General features: G+C 35.9%; 1 pseudogene; it reads left to right on the plus strand.

The window, feature by feature from the left end:
• Positions 1–2,766: 2,766 nt before the first annotated feature.
• Positions 2,767–20,667, plus strand: LOC149567639 (ruBisCO large subunit-binding protein subunit alpha, chloroplastic-like; annotated as a pseudogene).
• Positions 20,668–21,842: the final 1,175 nt, after the last annotated feature.

Genomic DNA, 21,842 nt, shown 5'->3' on the forward strand with positions numbered 1-21,842 from the left:
TAATGTAAAAGCCAATCTATTGGAATTAGAAGGAATGTATGGGAACCCCATAGAATAATAGAAAAGAGGGAGGGGTACAAAATTTTGAATAGATCAATTCTCAATGGGTTATGTTCTTTTCTCAGGTGAGTTTTGGATGCTTCATGGTGGATCTAGATCAAACACAATGGTGATTATGCCTAACATTGAGCAACAAGCTCATTTACATTTATAGACAGAGCTGAACCATGCCGTAGGGGGGGTGGGTGGAGATAGGGACTCTATTTTGGATTCATATCTATCCACATGAAAACTGCCTCTGACCCCTCTTCTCTATTGTTGGCCATATCCCTTCGATTCTTGAGATAATGAATTGATAGTGGGCATATCAATAACTGGGAGTGGGAGCTTATAGATTGGTTGGGGCTGTATCGGTAATAACTCAGGCATATGACTAACTAGGAGTGAACAATCAATGAATTGAGAACAGAGTCCACCTGTTAGCCTCGATTGGGAAAAAAAATTAGGATTGGTTGGAGTCAGAGTGGTCCACTAGAAACTGGTTGAATCGCCTTGTGCATGCATTGGTAAAGTAAATACAACTTTGAAAGGGTTCTCCATCCATAAGTACCAGTGTTGCTCTATCTATATAAGTAGCATGAGAAAGAGAAAAGTGTATAGGTTTTATAGAATGCACATCATTGTAATAGATTATTATCATTTAGAAATATAAAGTTTATATTTGCATGATTACAGAGACTTAAGACTACTACTTGGTTTCATCACCAAATGGCTCAGGAGGAAGGACCCACTCCAAAGTTACCTGGTGATCTTGTTTTATTTTTGTATGAAGTGCATTTAAGTTAGTTTCCATTTGTATTTTAATTAGCTTGGCATTGCACAGTATATATTTAATCATAGTATATTAGTTTATGTATTCAATATTTGTATTTAATTATATAATAATATGTTATATGAATTAGATTATGAGATGATAATTTATTAAGAGTTGTAAATATTTTTATTACAGATTAGTTTTGTTGAGTTATTTATGTTTATGATGTTCTTGTCGCTAGGTTTATTTACTTTTTCTTAGATTCAATTTCACGTGTTATAGTTGCATTCATAACCACTTAGGTCACAACTATCACCCCTTGATAGCATATTGCTTGGACACCTTTCACAAGCTTACGCTCTTGGATTGACACATATAGACCAGCCGAACTTCATCATAAAATTATTAATTATTTTGTTATTATTTGCCCCAGTGTTGGCCTATCATAGTTGATGAAGCTAGTTGGAATAAGACTTGATCATAGCTTTAGTTATCATCCTCAAATAGATTGAAAAACAAAAATTGTAAATAAATATGGCTTGAAGGCTACTTAGAAAATTGTGTTTTGGTGTATCAAAAGGCATGGTTATTACATTTGGTAGAATTTTGTCACAACACTACATATCATATGAGCATAGGTACAACCACTTTTAAAGCTTAGTTATGAAGTTTCTACATTTGTGGATTTGTTTATTTTTGTTCTAGTGCTCCAAAAGCTCGAGTTGGCCAAAGTGAATAAATATATCTTTAAGACACTTCAAGATATTTTTAGATTTCACAAAAATGGTAAAAGGAAATATACTGATTGCCAAGAGATCTTTTGAGGTGGAAAACATGGTTCTTTTACATCTTCAACCTTATAGACAATCCTAATCGAAATTAAGTAGAGGAGAAAAGCTTAAACCAAAGCCTTATGGGCCTTTCAAAGTGATTAAAAGAATTTGTGAAGTGGTGAATGAGTTGGAGCTACCATTGATAAACAAAATCCATAATTTGTTCCATGTGTCATGCCTCAAGAAGTCTCTTGGACAAAAAGTGATTTCTTCTATAGAATTGCTCCCCATGGATGAAGAAGGTAAGTTGTTATTCATTTTGGAAACAATTTTCAAAGAAAGAAAGAAGAAGCTAAGGAGAAAAATAGTTTTTGAATATCTTATCTAGTGGAAAAGCTTGCCTTTGGAGGATGCAAGTTGGGGATGACTACCCAAGAGGAAGAAGACTTGGATCACTATTGGGTAAGTGAGTCTTTGGCTTGTTCTCTATTCTATTCTTAAGTTATGGGCATATCTTTTTGTTCAAGTGATTTTAAGTTGCAGGCACATCTTTTTATTTAAATGATTTTAAGTTGTGGTCATTTCGTGTAATTGTTGCACCCAAAATGATCCTAGGGTGTCAGGATACACACTGTCCATTACTGATATGTTCTTGTTGTTAGATTGATACTTGATCTGATTGGGTATGGGATTGGGATACTTAATGGGTCTATTTACTAACTTAGCCTTCAAGTTTGAATGATAATAAAATTGTCTATGTATGCATAATAAAATTGTTAATTGTTATGAGACAAGGGAGATGTATAAGCACCATGCCTACTGAAAAATATACCCATCAGGATGCAGGATATTAGGTTTCACTCCTTGATTTTGTGTGTAAGCATCTTCCTTCACTACTAATATTGCTCAAAGTTTCTTGTGTCCTTTTAGTCTTTTATTGCCTCATGACAGTGCTAAAATTTACAAGATTTTCCTAGTTATCATAGTGTGTCCTTTGTTCCCAGATCTATTTCCACATGTAAATTCATATCTTGACCATTAATAATTATTTACTCACTTTTCACATCATCGTGAATTTCTAGTTGTGCTCTTAGTTTTCATTTTTTGACCCATTTCTAATTCTCTGCTCAATTTTTACTATATCGTCTATTTTTAAATGTCACACTCTGCTTTTCTAAGATGAGGGTCATAACCTACCAAGAAAAATTTTCAAGTTGTAATTTTGTCTTAGACAATTTTGGGACACCAAAGGTGATTAATGATGGAATCACTATTGCTCATGCAATCAACTTGCCTGATGCAATGGAAAATATAGGAGCAACATTCATTCAAGAGGTTATATTTATTGGAGTTACATTTTAATTTTTTTAATTTGTAGTAATAGTTTTTAAATTGATTCTAAGCAAGGTAATTTTGTAGGTTTCTAGAAAGACCAATGACTCAGCTAGTGATGGAATGATAACAGGCAAGAGAAATCATCAACCTTGGGCTTCTTTATGTCCTCTCAGGAGCTAACCTCATTACTCTAAAAAAGGAAATAAATAAAATAGAGTGAGGGCTTTTTGAAGAACTAAGGAGAAATTCGAAAGGATATTAAAGGTTTGTATAGACATGATTGTTTATAGTGCTCCTTCATGCAATACATAAACCATATGTAATGTGACAAATTCTTGCCTTGAACACATTATATTAGGCAGCTGTTGCTTCAATATCATCTGGAAATGATGATTTGGTTGGAACAATGATTGTTGATGCAATTGATAAAATGGGCCTGATGGAGTACTATGTATGGAATCTTCATCATCTTTTGAAACCACTGTTACTATTGAGGAGAGTATGAAGGAGAGATAGATAGAACTCTAAATAGTCTCTTGGAGAACGTCTGTGTCTTTTGTAAATTTTTTTTGGTAATAGTTGAAATTGTTTTCGTCTGTAGATTGATGAGGAAAATATCTCTTCTAAGTTTGTCACTAACCAAGGAAATTTGACTATGGAGTTTGAAAATGCAAGAGTTCTGATCACAGACCAAGAAATTGTAAGATAAAAAGATATAATTAGTGTTCTGGAAAAGATCAGACAATTGGGTGTTCCATTGCTTGTGATTGAAGAAGAAGTTTAGGGGAAGCCATTATCTACTTTGGTTATAAATAAAATGTGTAGGCTAATCAAAGTCATAGCCATCAAAGCTCCAAGATATGGTGATAGAAAGAAGGGCCTACTCCGGGATATTGCTATAATGACAGGTAAGTTTGTGTAGTGATGATGTTTGAACTTTTAAACGATTTTGGACAAGGTCATATTTTTATTATATGAAACCTAAAAATGAAGGGGCTTCTTGTGCCATTGTTTGGTGAGTTTTTGATGTTGCATTAAATCTCATCATATCAGAGGGAAAAAAATTCAAATGTGATTGAACTATTTGAGACTTTTGAGTGTAAGTTTAGAAACTACCCCTGGCATTTGAACCCCAAAAATTTCTACCAAAGATCTATTTTTAAGATAAAAAGAATTGCATTGATATGATTAGAAACAAATATGAGTCTCTAGTGGGAGAGAACAACAAAGCCAGAGTGGAGTTCAATGCTAGAGGGAAATGGAAACTACTTGCAAGTAGTATGATAATAGATAATAGATAATTGTAATCTATTAATGGTAATCTATTGTAAATATTTAGTTAGCTTAGTTAGTTGTAGCTTTTTTAGCTTTCTTTTAGATAGAATAGAATATTTCTATCCTTTACAATTGTTTCCTAAGGGAACATTTTCCCATTATTTTGTGTATAATGACCTCTCGATCTCTGTTAATAACAAGAAAATATTTTCCAGTTACTTCTGTAATATGATATTAGAGCCAATACTTCAAAAAATTTGGACAAATTTATAATTTCTTTTGAAATTATTTCTTTGATATTCTCTACAACCTATATAGGGTTTTCATTTTTGTGAGGAATTCATCTGCTCACTACCTTTTTTTTGGCTAGGGTTTTCAAAAGACAAGTATGCAAATCACATTTTTTTTCAAGCATGGATTTTCCAAATCATGTCTGCTTTTTGGGTCCAAATCTACAAATTGCGATTGGTAAAGTCTGGAAAAATTGCATGAAAGTTGAAGGCTAGGAAAGTCTAAAGAAATCACACCTGGTTCCTCCATGAGCGCAAGTTGTTGGGCCTTCACTTCTTGTCCCAAAAACACGGCTTCCATAACCTTATTTAGCCTATTTTCTGAAGTTGCGCATCTACAATAGTGTCTCAGCAAAATTGCCATTTTTGGCCCAAACACAACACTTGGAAGTCATTTTTGTGTCTTTTTGCATTCTCTACCCATCAAAACCTCTCTGCTACAAAAATGAAAAGCTTTTTGCTTGTAAATGCAATTTTTTAATTTTGACCTCAATGGCCACCAGCCTAGTTTCTTGCTTGAAACCCTAGTTTTTTTAGCTCAAAATTTTATTTTGATTTCAAATTCTTGGTGGCTTTTTTGACAGCTCAACTGGGTTGTCTTCATATTTTTCTAGGTGGCTTGATTTTTAAGCCAGTGGATCCAGAAAATGATAACATTTTCCTTCTAGTTCACTCTCTAATTTTTCTAGGTCTTCCATTTTTTTGTCTCAAAGAACATGCCTTCACATATTCACATATTTTCATTGAAAAATGTACCATGACATCTTTGAAAAATATTTTGCTCAAGCACAACTCCAAATTCAATGGTCAAAATTATGATACTTGGAAGCAACAAATCATAGCAATATTTGAATATCAGAATACCAATCAAATTATTCTATGTTATGAAGCATTGAACTGCTCCTGGTACTGATTACAATACTTTGGATCTGAATAATCAAGAGGCAATAATGCTTCTCAAATCATCTATGGTTGATGATTAGCTCTCTCAAATTCCATCTGACAAGACAACTGCCGAGATATGAACCCATCTCAAAGGTCTTCACAAGAATTTTGACAAAAGAAAAGATTTCTTCTTGAAGAACACTCTATTTTCTATTGTCATGGATAGCACACCTTGCTCGAGGCTCACGTGAATAGGATTCAAGAAATTTGTGATTAGTTGCTTGCCATCAATCGCAAGATGGAGGAAGAGGACATTGTGGTTATCACTCCTCAGAGTTTACCAAAGCCCTATGAGCATTTTATCAAGACTTCAACATCACATATTTTGGTATTGATCTGAAGTTCACTAATCTTTGCACACTTTTTCTTTAGAAAGATTGATAGAAATAATGGTTTGGTAGCATTTCCAGCTCCACCTTCACAGATCAAGCCTTTGCTATTAAATCCTTTTAGAAGGATAAAGGAAAGTTTCAATAGTCATCTTAGTAGAAGTCTTCTACCCTAGCTTTAGGTATCTCTTGGAAGAAAATTCAATGCAACTATTGCCACAAATTTGGGCAGATGAAGGTTGAATGTCAGAAACACTTAGCTGCACAATCTAAGTAATTAGGTTCACAGTCCAAAGCGAATAGTGCAGAGCATACATAACAAAATGAATCTTCCTTTTACACCTTCATGGCTAAAAAATCTATTGATCATGTGGAGTCATCTACTTAGTACATTGATTTAGGTGCCTCTCATCATTTCACTCACCAAAGAGATTGGTTTACTACCTACTAGCCTTATTCAGATTCTATTATTTTTGGTGGTGGATAAGTACACTATTGTCAACAAAGGAAACATTTAGATTTAGTCTACTAGGAGGAATCTTGTTTTCCTCAATGTGTACTATGTTCCAGGGATGGAACTAAATCTACTCTCAGTCAGTTAGTTACTGACACATTCTCTACACTTGGATGTTACCTTTAGTTCACATCAATGTACCATCATTCATCAAGCAACTCAGTCTACTATTGCAATGGGTCTTGAGGATTGTGGTCATTTTCAACTTACTGATTTTGGTGATTCTTGAGACTTAAATATGCATTATATCTCTTAGCTTTCTTGGGATGAGCTTGTCCTTGGATTGTCATATATTCAAACTCAACAACTTGGAGTTTGTGATGCATGCCAGACTAGGAAGCAACATCACACACCTTTCGCCAATGGTGATTCATGGCAACCTTCTTATGTACTTCAACTTGTTCATGTTGGTATTTTTAGCCCTATGGCCACTCATTTTGTTCTTGGGTCCATATATTTTATATTGTTTATTGATGGTTTTAGTAGAAAAATGTGGCTATATTTCCTTCAAAAGAAATTATATGCATTTTTTTATTTCAGAAGTTTAAACCTTTAATTGAAAAAGAGTCTAAGAAATCTATTATTATTCTTAGGTCAAACAATGGGAGGAATTTTGTTCTACTATATTCTCTAGCTTCTTGGATACTCATGGCATCAACATTAGTTAACCACACCCCACACACCACAACATAATAGTGTAGTTGAATGTCAGAATAGAACAATCACCAAGATGGCTTGATCCATACTTGAACACATACATGTTTCAAAGAAGTTCTAGGCAAAAGTAGTTAACAATACAATTTATCTATTGAATTGGTCACCCACAGTGGTAGTTAAAGGTAAAACTCTAAAAGAGGCTTGGTCAGGCTGCAAGCCTAGAATTAGTCACTTGATGATTTTTGGCTCCCTTGCTTTTGTTTAGATCCTTGATTCATCCCACATGAAGTTGGATGCGAAGATTCAAAAACTCATGCTTGCTCAATACAATAGTCTTCATAAAGCCTACCACCTGATCAATGTTGAGACATCTCATCTCATCTACAGTTGTGATGTATTATTTGATGAGAAATGAGGATCATTCATGCATGTTTCTCCTATTTATGATTCAATAGACCAGTCTATGAAGGCTCTTGATTTGGGAGTTAGGCTTCCATTAGGTTCACCTAATGGGAGGGCTCTAATAGCTCCTACAGCTCTAGCTATACCAAAAATCCCTATAAAAAAACCTCCAACTTCTCCTATATGATCACCTAGATATGTAGATTCTTTACCTAAGTTTGATCTAGATTCTTTTGATGAGAACCTGATCATCAAGTATCTCCTTATACTAATATTGGTCGTTCTACTCTCTAGCCTAAGTGGTGGGCTAATACACTTGCTGATCTTTGTGGTGATGAGCTCATTGATGGGAGAACTACTTAGAAAAAGAGCAAGCCTACAAATTTTGTCAACTTTGCTCTCATGGACAATAATCATAGTGTGTTTTAACCTTAAACATATTTCTAGGCTAAAGGAATTCTAGAGTGGGAACATGCCATGACATCTAAACACCAGAGCTTGTTGAAGAATAACAACTGTTTCCTTTCTAATCTTCCACCAGGGAAGAAATCTAGTGGGTACAAATTGGTTAACAAAATCAAATACAAATATGATGGTACTTTGGATAAGTAGAAAGCTCATTTAGTTGCAAAGGGCTTTTCTTAGCATTAGGGCATTGATTATGAGGAGATCTTTGCTCCTACTACAAGGATGAGCACCATCATATTAGTCCTAGCCATGGCAACACAATTTGGCCATAAGGTCTATCAGATGGATGTCAAGAGTGCTTTCCTAAATGGTGATCTCCATGAAAAGGTCTACATGATGCAACCTCCTGGTTTCAAGGTTGCTGGTAAAGGTGACTAGGTTCTCAGATTGGTAAAAACTCTCTATGGCTTGAAGTAGGCTTCTTAGGCATGGTGCATAAAAATTGATAAGTACTCAGTGATCAAGGCTTCAAGAGGAGTTCTTCAGACTCAAATTTGTACACTCAAGACTACTAACAATGACATCCTCCTTCTAGTTATTTATGTGGATTATTTGATCACCACTGGTAGTTTGGCATCTTCAATTCAAGGAATCAAATAGAATTTATACTAGTCTTTTTGATATGACTAACCTTGGACTCATGTATTATTGCCTAGGTGTTGATGTTTGGCAATAGTCTTTTGGCATATTCATCTCTTAGTCTAAATATGCCAGGGCTCTATTAGACAAATTCCATATGTAGTATTGCAAGCTTGCATCTACACCCATGGAGAAAGGTCTCAAGTTATCAACTAAGCCTAATTCTCCTCTCTCCAATGATACTACATACATGCAAGTAGTACGCAACCTCATGTACCTCTCTGCTACTAACATCAACTACATTTCACACTTTATGATAGCTTCTAAGGTTGATCATTGGATGGAGGCAAAGTGTGTGCTTCATTACATGAAGAGAACTTTAGAGTATGGATTTTTTAATATCAAAGTTCTAATCCTACACTCAATGGGTTCACAAATTTAGATTGGGCAGACTTTGTTGATGATAAAAAGTAAACTTCTAGATATGTGTTCGATTTGGGATTTAGTGTTGTCACATGGACCAATAAGAAATAATAGGTAGTTTCTCTCTCCTCTACAAAGGCTGAATATAGAGAGACTATTAAGGCATGATGTGAAGTTGTTTGGCTTTGTCAAATACTTGGGGATATGCAAATGTCATCAGCATTACCAACTACTTTGTTTTTTGATAATGAAGGCTTTATCAAGTTAGCCTGAAATCCAGTCTTCCATGAATGAACATGTTTACTATCACTACATATGACAGTTGAAGACAAGACAATAGATTTGTAGTATGTTCCTACCATAGATCAGACCATAGAGATTCTTACCAAGCCTCTTAGTCTTGATAAGTTTGTCAAATTCAAAGGATAGCTTAGTGTTGTAGATAGATTAACCATTAAGGGAGGTTATTATGATAATTGATAATAATATATTATTAGTTAATGGTAATCTATTGTTAGTTTTAGTTATTTTTAGATAGTTATATAGCTTTTTTAACTTTCTTTTGGCTATAATAGAATGTTTATATTCTTTGCGATTGTTTCCTAAGGCAACATCATTCCATTCTTTTGTATATAATGACCTCTTGATCTTTGTTAATAACAAGCAAATATTCTCCAATTACTTCCGTAATAGAAAGGAGGTTTCCCATTTAGTAAAATACCAAGGTAATGCTTGTATATACAAAGGTTATTGTAAAATAAAGTATCACACATACACAATTATCCATAGGAGAAACAACATGGTAAAATTAGGAAAAGAAAGGTGACCGTCTATAATACATAACAAAATGGTGGCATATCTTTTGGCCTATCCATGCTGGTGTATTTGATGCTTCTTGTTGTTAGAGAAGCTCGTGCTCACCTGTATGGACTATGAACATCTAGAATGCAACATCATATAGTCTAAACTTCTTCTCTTTTTTGGGAAGTGGCAGTGCATGGGACAGCCAATGCAATATGGAATGCAAGATAGATCCATGGTTTTGGCAGCAAAATGTGTTGTGATTAGCTTCTAGTGGATCATTTTACCTCTACAGGTTAGTGCATTTGTAGTCAATGGTTGTTGAGAATTGTGTCTCAACCTTGCAAGCTTTTTTCAAAAAACTCTAGAATTTTTTTAGAAAATCTTAGAATTTGTTTATGGTAGTTTTACACATGTTTATGAGTTGAAAAAAGATGTATGAGTTGTTAAAAATGTGTCTAGCCTCTAGAAAAATGTAGAAGGGCTATTTTTAGAGTGTAAACAACTCATTATATGACTTTTATGGGGGTCTAAACTAGAGGACAAAATTATGGACGAAAATGATATTCTTGGAGTTACAAATTATAAGTGGGTAACATGTGGTATGGTTGTTTTGCCCATGGTTTTGTAAAACCACAAATAGTTTCCAAGTGGAAAATCACAATAAAAGGAGGGCTTGGAGAAGTGTTTGAATCATCAAGTCCAGTTTGCAAGATTGGTGATAGAAGGAGTCTCTCTGAGTTTGAGTCTGAGTTCAAGTTGTGGTGATGAACTCCTATAAGAACTTGCATTGCAAGTGTATTTTAATCTTCCATATTTTGGAATACATTGTATGGGTTTTGGAGGGTGGGGTTTTTCTCTTGGAAGGGTTTCCCCCATAGTAATCATTGTGTTATGTTTTCATTGTTATTTTGATTATGTTATTATGCATTTCTTGAGATCACTACAATAGTTAGTTGAATTTACATAATCGTCCTCTCAAAGATTAGTGTAGGAAGTGATTCCAAGTACCTTAGCTTCCTTACAAGTGGTATCAGAGTCTAGTTGGTTCTAGTTCTATTTGTTGGGTATAGGGTTTTTTGAGCTAATCAAGGTTTGAGTGGGAGCTTATGCAGAGGTTTTTATTTCTATGTTGCAGATTGCAAAGATGGCAAGCACATTAAGGAGGATTGATGTAGAGAATTTTTTTGGCACAAACTTTGAAATGTGGAAGCTGAAGATGGAAGATCTATTGAATGATCAGGATTATATGGGATGCAATCAATGAAAAGAAGTTGAGGCCCATAGATCCAACTTTAATTGTAGACTATGATGTGAGAGATAGAAAAGCTAAAAGTCTCATCAGATTGTGTCTTGCAGACTCTATACTAATTAATGTCCATTAAGAATCTACCGCGAAGAAGCTTTGGAAGAAGCTAAGTGAGATCTATCAAGCGAAATCACTTGTGATCAAGATTTTCTTGAGGAAGTTTTTGTATTCCTTGAGAATAGAAGAAGGTTGATAGACATTTGAGCATCTTGAAAGTTTTAATATGTTGGTGATTCAGTTGACCTCAGTTGGGGTGTCGATGGGTGAAGAAGAAAGGTGTAAAATATTGCTATGTTCATTGTCGAACTCATGAGACAGTCTTGTCATGGCCATAGGGAGCACTTCATTGTCTTGAAGATGGAGGAAATTTTTAGTTCTCTACTTTCTAAAGAAATAAGAAGGAAGGTCTCTTTGAATGCCAAAGAGGCTTTGAGTGTTTGAGGAAGACCAAAGGAAAGAGGCAAGAACAAGAAGCAGCATGGCCATTCTAAGTCCAAGAATAAGGGGAGATCAAAATCTCATGGTAAGTCTAAGGTGATCTATTGGAATTGTGGCAAACCTGGACACTTCCAAAAGGACTACAAAGAGGAAAAGAAAAAGAAGAAGAAGAAGCAAGATTCTAATTCTAAGTCCAAGAAGGAAGATGGAGATGATTTCATCATAGCCTTGGCCACTCATGCAAGTGACAATGCATGGTTGATAGACTCAGACTCATCTTTTCACATGAATCCTAATAGAAATTAGTTTAGTAATTATGAAAAGTTTGATGGTGGTGAGGTGTATTTGGGTGATAACTCAATTCTTGATATTGTTTTTGATTAGGAAAATAGGTTTTACAGGGATCCTGAAACCCAAAGTTTTACAGCAGAAAACAACTTAAAGTAGAAAAGACAGAAAAAAGCTACCTCAAAAGGCCAGAAACAAAAAGGCTCGAAGCCTGAGAAACAAAGGCTAGGAACAGAGCCTGGCGGGTAGACTAGTGTCCCTTCTTTTCCATTGCCTGTAGGGTTTTTGCAATGTCACTTTCTTTCTGGTTGGCCTCTTCCTCTTGGATTGTGGGGAGGAAATGCATCTCATCCCCCTGACTTTCGTGGATTCCAGTCTCTTTCTAAGGATCTTCTCGGCTAGTTCCATGCTCTGTACTCTGCTCCATATTCCCCACAAGATTGGCATTGGTCAGATAGTCCCCCAGATTAACAATGTTTTCATTCAAGGTATGGAGGGTATCCACAATCTATTTAGTCACAATTTGGTGAACGAAATCCAGCCTTTGGACCTTTTGCTCGAGCCGAGTGATTCTATCCTCCTGATTGTCTCTGGGGTCTTGGCTTCTGTCTTTTTCTTGGCTGCCCACCTGGTCTTTACTACCTCTGGCCTCATGATCCTTGACATCCCCCCTATTGTTGGTCTGGTTGGACCTGTCCTTCAGAGTCTCAATTTCTTGAAAAAGCCACTTAATGGAGCGAAAATTGTCAATTAGGCTATTCTTTGCATTGTTGAGAAAGTTGAAACCTATTTCATGAACATTGTTAGAGAGAACCAGAAGAGTCGGGTCAAGGAGCTTGTCATAGTGGGTGCTACTGTTGAGATCCCCCAACACCTAGATTTTAGCAGGTTCTTTGACAATGCCCATACTGACCCTATCCACATTGAAATTGCTCCAGGCTCTTCTCTTATTTTTCTTGATGGCCTCCCCCCTCTTTTCAACCATGATTTCTATCATCTCTTCTAGGGGCTAAATGGGGACCTCCAGGGGGGAGGTGGGCACAGTAGGGTTGGGGGGCAAATCAGTGTGGTCACTGAAATAATCATGGGTTGGGGTCTAATCCAATTTTCTTTTCTTGGGGTTATCCTGGGTTACCAAGGGGGTCACCTCCTTGTCATTATCTTTCTCCTTGTCATCTTCCAACTCACTTTCCTTCTCTGCCACCAAATTTGCCTCCTCCGACTCCATATCTGACTCATCACTAGACTCCTTAGGATGAGGGGAAGGGGGTTAGGGGGAGGGCACTCGGGGCTCTTCTTGCTAGGGAAGCAGGGAGAGGGATTGGCTTTTGGGGTTTCAGACTTGACAGATTTCACAACGCGCACTTCCCTTGAGTTTGAGCTGGCGGTGTCCTCCGAGGAGCCACCTAAAGCCCCAATGGACTTGACTCTTGTCTGGGTTTTCAAAAACTCAAAAATGAGGAGCAGAAGACCTTCGTGAAGGGCAGGGTTCTTGACAGGACATTTCTTGTAACTCTCTATATTCTTAGTCATAGAAGTATAAATATAGAAAGGAAAGGAGATTTTCACTTTATGTCTAAAATGATTAAGCAGAACAAAATGATGGGTCCTGACTCTATCAAACCTGGGCTCCAAAGTGACATACTCTATCATGATCCTCAGAACATGCCCCTAGATCTTCTTGATGGACTCAATGTCATAGTAGGTGTCAATCTTTACTAGTTTTCTTTTCTCCTTGTCATTCTTGACGAAAGTGTTGACAGCATTAGCGAACATCTTCTTATCCTTGAAGAAGCTCATGCCTTCCTGGGAGAAGCCTGTCACCTTCGCAATGAGACCCTCTATGATTTGGTGGGAGACACCATCAATTTTGACCTTTCTGTTGTGCCAGGTTTCAACCATAATCTTGGTAACCCCCGCGTCAAAACCATGGAGCCTCTCCATGAAGCTGGTTATGCCGCCCTTCTGGAGTTTTTTCCAAACCTTCCCTATTTCTTTCCAGCTCTTCATTTCTCCCCATGGCTCTCTTCTAATCCTTTCTCCCACCATTGCAATATTATGCCTCTCTAACCCTAAACCCTTAATGGATTTGTAGAGCTCAAAGATGAAAAAATTGCTAAGGATGAGAGCTTGAATGCGTGTGTTATTGGGTTTAACTCTGGCTTTCTTCTACTTGTGTAATTCATACACGTTATTATGAAATAGTGGGGGTTCTGCATAACTCCAAATGATTCCCTTTTTAAAACATGATTTAGCATGTCTCATCATCATAAAAAAGATTTTGAGTTGGTACCTTGAATTTGCTCCTTTCAGATGAGCTCCATAGCTATCGCCGAAAAATTATTATTGTTTCCCCACGTCATCACCAAATTGAATGTGACTGCTACGTTTGTGAACCAATCAGCAACCACATTAGCTTCACGGTAGACATGGATGACGTGGTAATTTTTAAATTTTCTCAAATCCATTTTTAGGTCCTCAATTATGCTTTCAATGGTCCATGATGGTTTGGTTACTCCTAAAATACAATTTATTATATTTAGGGAGTCTCCTTCAAGCCACAGTTGTTCGATCCCTGAGTCCGGGGCCAGCTTAACAGTGAGTTTGGCCGCATTGGCTTCAGCCAAATGGTTGGTTTGGTGACCAATAGGTGAGGAGATAGTAGCAATGCCCCTTCCCAAGCTATTTATTATGATTCCACCACATCCGATGGGACCAAGGTTCCCCTTAGTTGCCCCATCGAAATTGGCTTTATGCCAATTTTTAGAGGGGAAGGACCAAGTAGCCTGCTGTCTTCTTTTGATCTTGTCTTCTTTCTTGCCCTTAATTTTCCCTCCGTCCTTTATGTTTCGATCTCTAGTTGTGGAATAGTTCTCTTTCATGAGGCCATCAATTTTCTCTGCTACAATACCCTTAGGAGCTTCTCTATCTTTAAATATCCTGTTGTTGTGCTCCTTCCAGATTCCCCAGCAAAAGTGTGGGATAATCCAAGAACTCAAAATTTGGGAGTTCAGGCCTTTGTGGTTGCTACTCCACTGTATGAAGAATTCCTGGATACTGGCTAGCAGGCACCAGTAGAAGTTCATATTGGAAGTCAAAAGACTCCACACTCTAGAGGAAAAGGGGCAGTAAATGAAAATGTGATTAACCATTTCCAGGTCATGCTTATAGAGGCAGCATCTGCTAGGATTAATTTGGCCTCTCTTGGCTAAATTATCTAGGGTAAGGATTTTGTCTTGCAAGAGGAGCCAAAAGAAAATGTTGATTTTGGGCATTAATCCAGGGGTCCAGGCCTTGGCCCAAATAGGTTTCTCCCCTATGCCCACAAGGGAAAGATAGCCTAAGGCTACAGTTTGATGGCCTCTAGAAGAGTCTCCCTAGACTAAGGTGTCACCTATCTAGTTTATGTTTATAGCATTCAAAGAGGCCATGAAAGGCTCGAGATCTTGTGAATGCTCTACCAGATTGTGCCATTCATTCCCATTTTTGTAGTTCCTAACCAACATACCATATCTGCCTATTGCCTGATCAGCCCAACTGCCAAATGAAGGATGGTTATTGAGAGGTTCCTGAAAAAGCTAGTTGTCCTGCCAAAAAAATATTTTGTCTCCCATTCCAGCTTTCCATTTGGCCCTGGATTTAGAAAGGGGAAGGGCCCTCAAGATACCATTCCAAATGTTAGAACCAAACGATAGCTCGGCCCCCTGGAAAATGGAGGAGAGAGACAGGCCCAACATCAGTTCTTGATATTGTTAGTTTTAGAAGTATTTGTGTGAAATTTTCTAATGGTAGAATTAGAAGATTTGACAGTGTCTTGCATATCCCAAGACTAGCAAGGAATTTTTTATCTGTTAGTAAACTAATAGATGTAGGTTTGCATGTACAATTTTCTAAAGCAAGTGTAAAAATGGTGAGATGTGCTTTGTTAATAGAAAGAGGATCAGATTGGGTACATTGTACCAACTTGATGCATGCACAGTTGAGTGCAATAGCACTTCTGATAAGATTGTGAAGAGGACTACTTTGTTGGAGAAGGAGAGGGTTTCTCTTTCAACAAATGGTTGTGGTTTCTGGGTACCCAAGGGTGCTCTATCTACTAAAAAAAAGTTACCTACAAAGAAGACTATGTTATGGCACTAGAGACTCATCCACATAGGTGAGAAAGGTCTAAGAATGTTAAAAAATAAAAACCTTGTTGATGGGTTCTTGAATTTGATTTTTGTGAGCATTGTATCTATGGTAAACAAAACTGTGTTCAGTTTTACTCAAGTTGTCATAAGTCCTCATGTATTTTGGATCTAATCCATTCAAATGTATTTGGTCCAATTTATGTTTCTTTCATTGATGATTTCAATAGAAGAACATCTATTTATTTTATTAGAAGTAAAGATAAAGTTTTCAGTCATTTCAAAGAATTTAAAGCAACGGTTGAGTTGTAGACTAGAAAGAAGATAAAGCATTTGAGAACTGATAATGGAAGTGAATATTGCTCCAATTTCTTTGACACATTTTGTAAAGATTGTGGTATTAAAAGAGACAAGAAAACTCTGTATTCTCCACAACATAATAGAGTTGCAAAAAGAATGAACTGGACCTTGATGGAGAGGGCTGGGAGTATGTTGAGTGGAGCTGGACTGGAAATTTTTTTTTGGGCTGAAGCTATAGCTACTACATGTTACCTAATAAATAGGTCTCCTACATCAGCTCTTTTTGATAAGACACCAATGGAAGCATGGTCAGGCCACAAGCCTTCACTTAGACAGCTGAGGGTTTTTGGTTGTGAGGCATATGCTCATATGCCAAAGGAGAAGTGGACAAAATTGGACAACAAAGCTGTCAAATGTATCTTCATCGGATATAGTTATGGTGTGAAAGGATAAAAGCTTTGGGATCCTATTACACAAAAGGTATTTTACTCTAGAAGTGTTATTTTTAGAGAAACTAAGCCTTCTTCTATTATACTACAACCAAAACAGATAAAAAGAAAGAAAGATGTGATTCAACTTTCTACTACACTTGAGAAAGTTGAATCAAGGCCCTTAGAAAGACAAGTTGTTGAAGAGAGCTCTATGAGTTTTGAATCATCAAAGGAAGAGGGAGAACCTGATCATGATCCTGAACCTAAACTAGATCTTATTCGAAGGTCTAGTCAATAGAGGAAAGCACCATATTCCTCCTGATGATTGGAGGTGTATATTTTCTTTGAATGCTAATATTGATGAACTGAAATCTATAGAAGAGACTCTTGGTATGAATGATTTAGAGTCTTGGAAGATAGCCATGGAAGAAGAGATGGAAATTCTTAAGAGGAATGACACATGTGACCTTGTACCATTGCCTAAAGGATGGAAGCCTGTTGGTTGTAAATGGGTGTTCAAAAGGAAGATGGGTTCAAATGGAAGCATTCAAAAGTATAAAGCACGTTTGGTTGCAATAGGTTACTCCTAGGTTGCAAGAATTGATTATGGTGAAATTTTTTCTCCTATAGCAAAAATGACATCCATTCAATTTTTACTTTCTATTACAATAGCTTATGATCTAGAAGTTGAGCAGATGGATGTGAAGACAACTTTTCTTCATGGATATTTGGAGGAAGAAATTTATATGACATAGCTAGAGCACTTTGTGGTGAAAGGTAAAAGTTATTTGATTTTTAAATTGAATAAATCATTGTATGGTATAAAACAAAGTCCTAGGATATGGTACCAAAAGTTTAATACATATGTATTGAGTTTGGGATTTGTGCGATCCAAATCTAATCACTATATATATTACAAGTCTGATGATGATTATTTCTTGGTTATTTCCTTATATGTTGGTGACATGTTGTTTATTGGAAAAGGAAAAGGTTTGATTGCAAAATTAAAATCTTAGCTCTCAGCAAAGTTTGAAATGAAAGATCTTGGTGTAGCAAGGTACATTCTAGGAATGGAAATTATAAGAGATAGGAAAAACAAAAAGCTTTGGCTAAGCCAGAGTAAGTATGTTGGTAATATTTTAAGAAGATTCAATATGTAGGATTCTAGACCATTGAGTGTTCTTGTTACTATGGGAACAAAGCTTTCTAATTCACAGTGTCCTACATCCCCATTGGAGAAAGAAGAGATGAGTGAAGTACCATATCAAAGTGTTGTTGGAAGTTTAATGTATGCTATAGTCTATACAAGACCAGACATTGCCCAAGCAGTGGGAGTACTTTCCCATTACATTTCTAATCCAAGAAGATCACATTGGGGTGTAGTAAAAAGAGTTTTTAGACACTTACAGTGTACCTCAAAGTACTCTATATATTTTCATGGAATAGGAAATGAGCATTCCCTAGATATTCAAGGCTATGTGGATTCAAACTTGGCTAGCGATGTTGATAGAAGAAGATCCACTAGTGCATATGTATTTAAATTATTTGTTAGTGCAATCAGTTGGATGAGCAAGCAACAAGCTATGGTCACTTTTTCCACTATAGAGGCAGAGTATATGGTATCTACTCATGCCTACAAGGAAGCCATCTAGCTTAAGAGACTGTGCTCAAATATAGAGTTCAAACAGGGTGTAATGATAGCTAGAGTGCAATCTGCCTAGTGAAGAACCCAAAATTTCATGCTAAGACCAAGCACATTCATGTACAATATCATTTTTTGAGAGATATGGTTGAGGACAACAAGGTGAAGCTAGAGAAGGTAGAAACTTTGGTGAATGTTGTTGATGCATTAACTAAGTCTGTGAGCATAGAGAAATTCATATGGTGTTTAGAGTCTATGGGCCACTCGACCCCTAGCAATTAAGTCCATGACACTTTGGATCCCTTGACTCTTGCAAGGGATTCAACAAGTGGGAGAATGTTGAGAATTGTGTCTCAACCTTGCAAGCTTTTTCTGGAAAACTCTAGAAATTTTTTAGAAAATCCTAGAATTTGTTTGTGGTAGTTTTACACATGTTTATGAGTTAGAAAAAGGTGTATGAGTTGTTTAAACATGTGTCTAGCCTCTAGAACAATGTAGAAGGGCTATTTTTAGAGAATAAACAACTTATTATATGACTTTTATGAGCTTCTAAACTAGAGGACAAAATTATGGATGAAAATGGTATACTTGGAGTTAAAAATTACAAGTGGGTAACATGTGGCATGGTTGTTTTGCTCATGGTTTTATAAAACCGCAAATGGTTTCCAATTGAAAAATCACTATAAAAGGAGGGGTTGGGGAGGTGTTTAAATCATCGAGTTCAGTTTGCAAGATTGGTACTAGAAGGAGTCTCTCTGAGTCTGAGTCTAAGTTTGAGTTGTGGTGATGCACTCTTGTAAGAACTTACATTGCAAGTGTATTGTAATTTTCCAAATTTGACAATACATTGTGTGAGTTTTGGAGGGTGGGGTTTTTCTCCCAGAAGGGTTTCCCCATGGTAATCATTGTGTTATCTGTTCATTGTTAATTTGATTATGTTATTATGTATTCCTTGAGATCTATGCAATAGTTAGTTGAATTTGCATAATCATCCTCTCAAAGATTAGTGTAGGAAGTGATTTTGCACACGTTAGCTTCCTTACAATGGTGAGGATATTCTCTATAGGTTCTTCTTGAATTTAGATTTAATTTTTTGCCTTAGCAAATCAAGACACTCAATCTATTTAAGTAAACAATATTGTAGAAGGATCTGGGGTTATCTCTTTGTTCTTGGATGTCAATGACCAATACGGAAGCACATTGTTGCAGAGCCATTTTTGTGTGTGTGGCATCCTTTGCTACTAATACTAATAGCTCATTGTTGAGAGTCACTTATATTATGTCCTAGGTCTAAAATATTATCCTAATAAATTGAAGATTATTCCATTGACTAATTTTATGAGGTGAACGGGGACCTTTGTTGGTATTATGACCTCACTATAGTGTGTAATCCTTATGTGAGACATAATTATTAATTATCACCAAGTCTAAAAGCTAATGTAATTCAAATTTTACTTGAATTTGATAATTTTCAGTTTCTTCTTGGTTACGCTTTCATTGGATATATTTTATTTTGATAGGTGTAGATTTTCCAGCTAGTAAACTGGGCTATACTCTTGAGAATGCCTCTATTGAGTAGCTAGGTATTGCAAGAAAAATTAAAGTACCCAAAATGTCAACAAAAATTATTGCTGATGTAGCTACCAAAGATGAAGTTGATGCAAGGATTGCTCATATCAAGAATGAACAAGCAAAGGTTGATTTGTCCTATCTTAGAAATAAACTATTGGAGAGAATTGAAAAGCTCTATGGAGGAGTGGTTGTCATTAAGGTATATTTTGTACAATTATTTGTTCCTAATAGTGTTATGTATGGAAATTTTACACTTTTTGAATGCACATCATAGTGGCAGTCTAGACTTGAAGCAAGTTTTGTTGATATTTGAACTGCACTAACTAAAAGTACATTGTTTATTTTAGGGTTAAGCTTCTACTGAAGCTGAATTTGAGGATAAAAAACTTAAAATTGAGGATGCAAAGAATGCAACATTTTTAGCTATTGAGGAAGGTATTGTCCTAGGTGGTGTGGCTACTTACATGCATCTCTCCTCTTATGTGCCATTCATAAAAGAATCTATTTGATAGCCCTGAAGAGCATCTCGGGGTTTACATTGTACAAAAGGTGCATATTATAGCTATTATTTTCTCATGAGAACTATTTTGTGTGCTTCGATGAGCATTACATTGTGAGGAATTTATAGTTTGAGTTTTAAAATAAAGATTCAAATTCTGTTGCTTTTTAGTTATTTTTGCAAGTCCAAGTACTTTTAGAAATTTTAGTTATTATTCTTATACAATTTTTGTCGCAGGCACTATTGGCTCTTGCAAAATTGATTTCAAATAATGCTAGTATTGAGGGTAAAACTATAGTGGTGACGATTTTATCTTCCAGCTAGGAGATGGGATATAATTCAATGACATATACATATGAAAATATTGTTGATGGCAAAGTCATTGACCCTACAAAAGGTTGTAAGATGCACTCTAAGAATGTAGCTTCAGTTGTAGGCATGATCCTTACAACTTAGGAAATTGTGGTTAACAAAATCAAGAAACTAAAACCAAAAGTTCCCCATGTTCCCAAGATCACTAATGTAATTTGATTGTCACTGGCCTATAGCTACAAGTGATTTACAATTATTAAACACAAAATCATCAGTTGTAATATCCTAAACATATATTTACTTATTTCTCTTTTAATAATATAATCAACAATAAAACTTTGTAGATAGTTTCCAACACAATCAAAAAACTAGTAGAAAACCCAATAGAGATTTAATCAACTTTTCTTAGATATGACATTCAAACTCATATATATGTAAAATGGAATACAATGTTATAATAAAACCCAAAGAATTATCCACAAGAATATAACCTATTATTTCATAATAATATCCAAGATTTCAAACATATAACCATGTGTTGCAAACCAATAAGATACAACCAACAACTCTTATAATCCTTTAAATACATTATTGCATTTTACAATAGCAACACAATAATTGGTACAAAAAACCCAATCTTAAATACAAATTAACAGTCAGATTGGAATGCTAGAATAAGAACCTGTAAGTACAAATGAAACACCTACACTAATGTTTCCTAGGACAATGGGTTTGTGTCCATTGTCTGCCAGTATGAGGGGCTACGTCCTTAAACTAGCTGAAAGCTGAAGCTTTCTAAAAACTCTCACAAGAGAGAAAACTAAACTGAATCATAAAATCAAGCATATCCAAAAGAAGGGGTCTTTTCTCCTTTTATTCTCACAACGGTAACCCCTTTATGGGGTTTTCATCTTATCTCTCCTTGTCCTCTTGTGACCACAAGGAATATTAATTTGACCTTTAATATTCAATTTCTCGCTCACATTGTAACTTGAAGTTCAACAATCTATCATGTGTACTCAGTAGTTGAAATCTCTTCCCAATCACGATTAATTTTATACCAATTCTCCATAAAAAATGTAATCCAGTTAACATGAGATGAATTTGTAAAAAATTTATGCACTTATTATGACAAAATCAATTCCATGCTTAGTTGCTTTGACCTTGCTAGCCAATTTTTTATCAAAATCAACCATTTCATTAGAAATCCTACTTTCAAAAGTATCACTCAAATTTGTAGCACATTTGTTCCAAACAATTGAGAAATGATTGAACTAGTTTAATTAATTGTCCATATCAATGATGACCACCCACTTCAA

Source organism: Cupressus sempervirens, chromosome 3, assembly GCF_028749045.1.
Source record: "Cupressus sempervirens isolate cs-2001-9-10 chromosome 3, ASM2874904v1, whole genome shotgun sequence".
Lineage (NCBI taxonomy): Eukaryota > Viridiplantae > Streptophyta > Pinopsida > Cupressales > Cupressaceae > Cupressus > Cupressus sempervirens.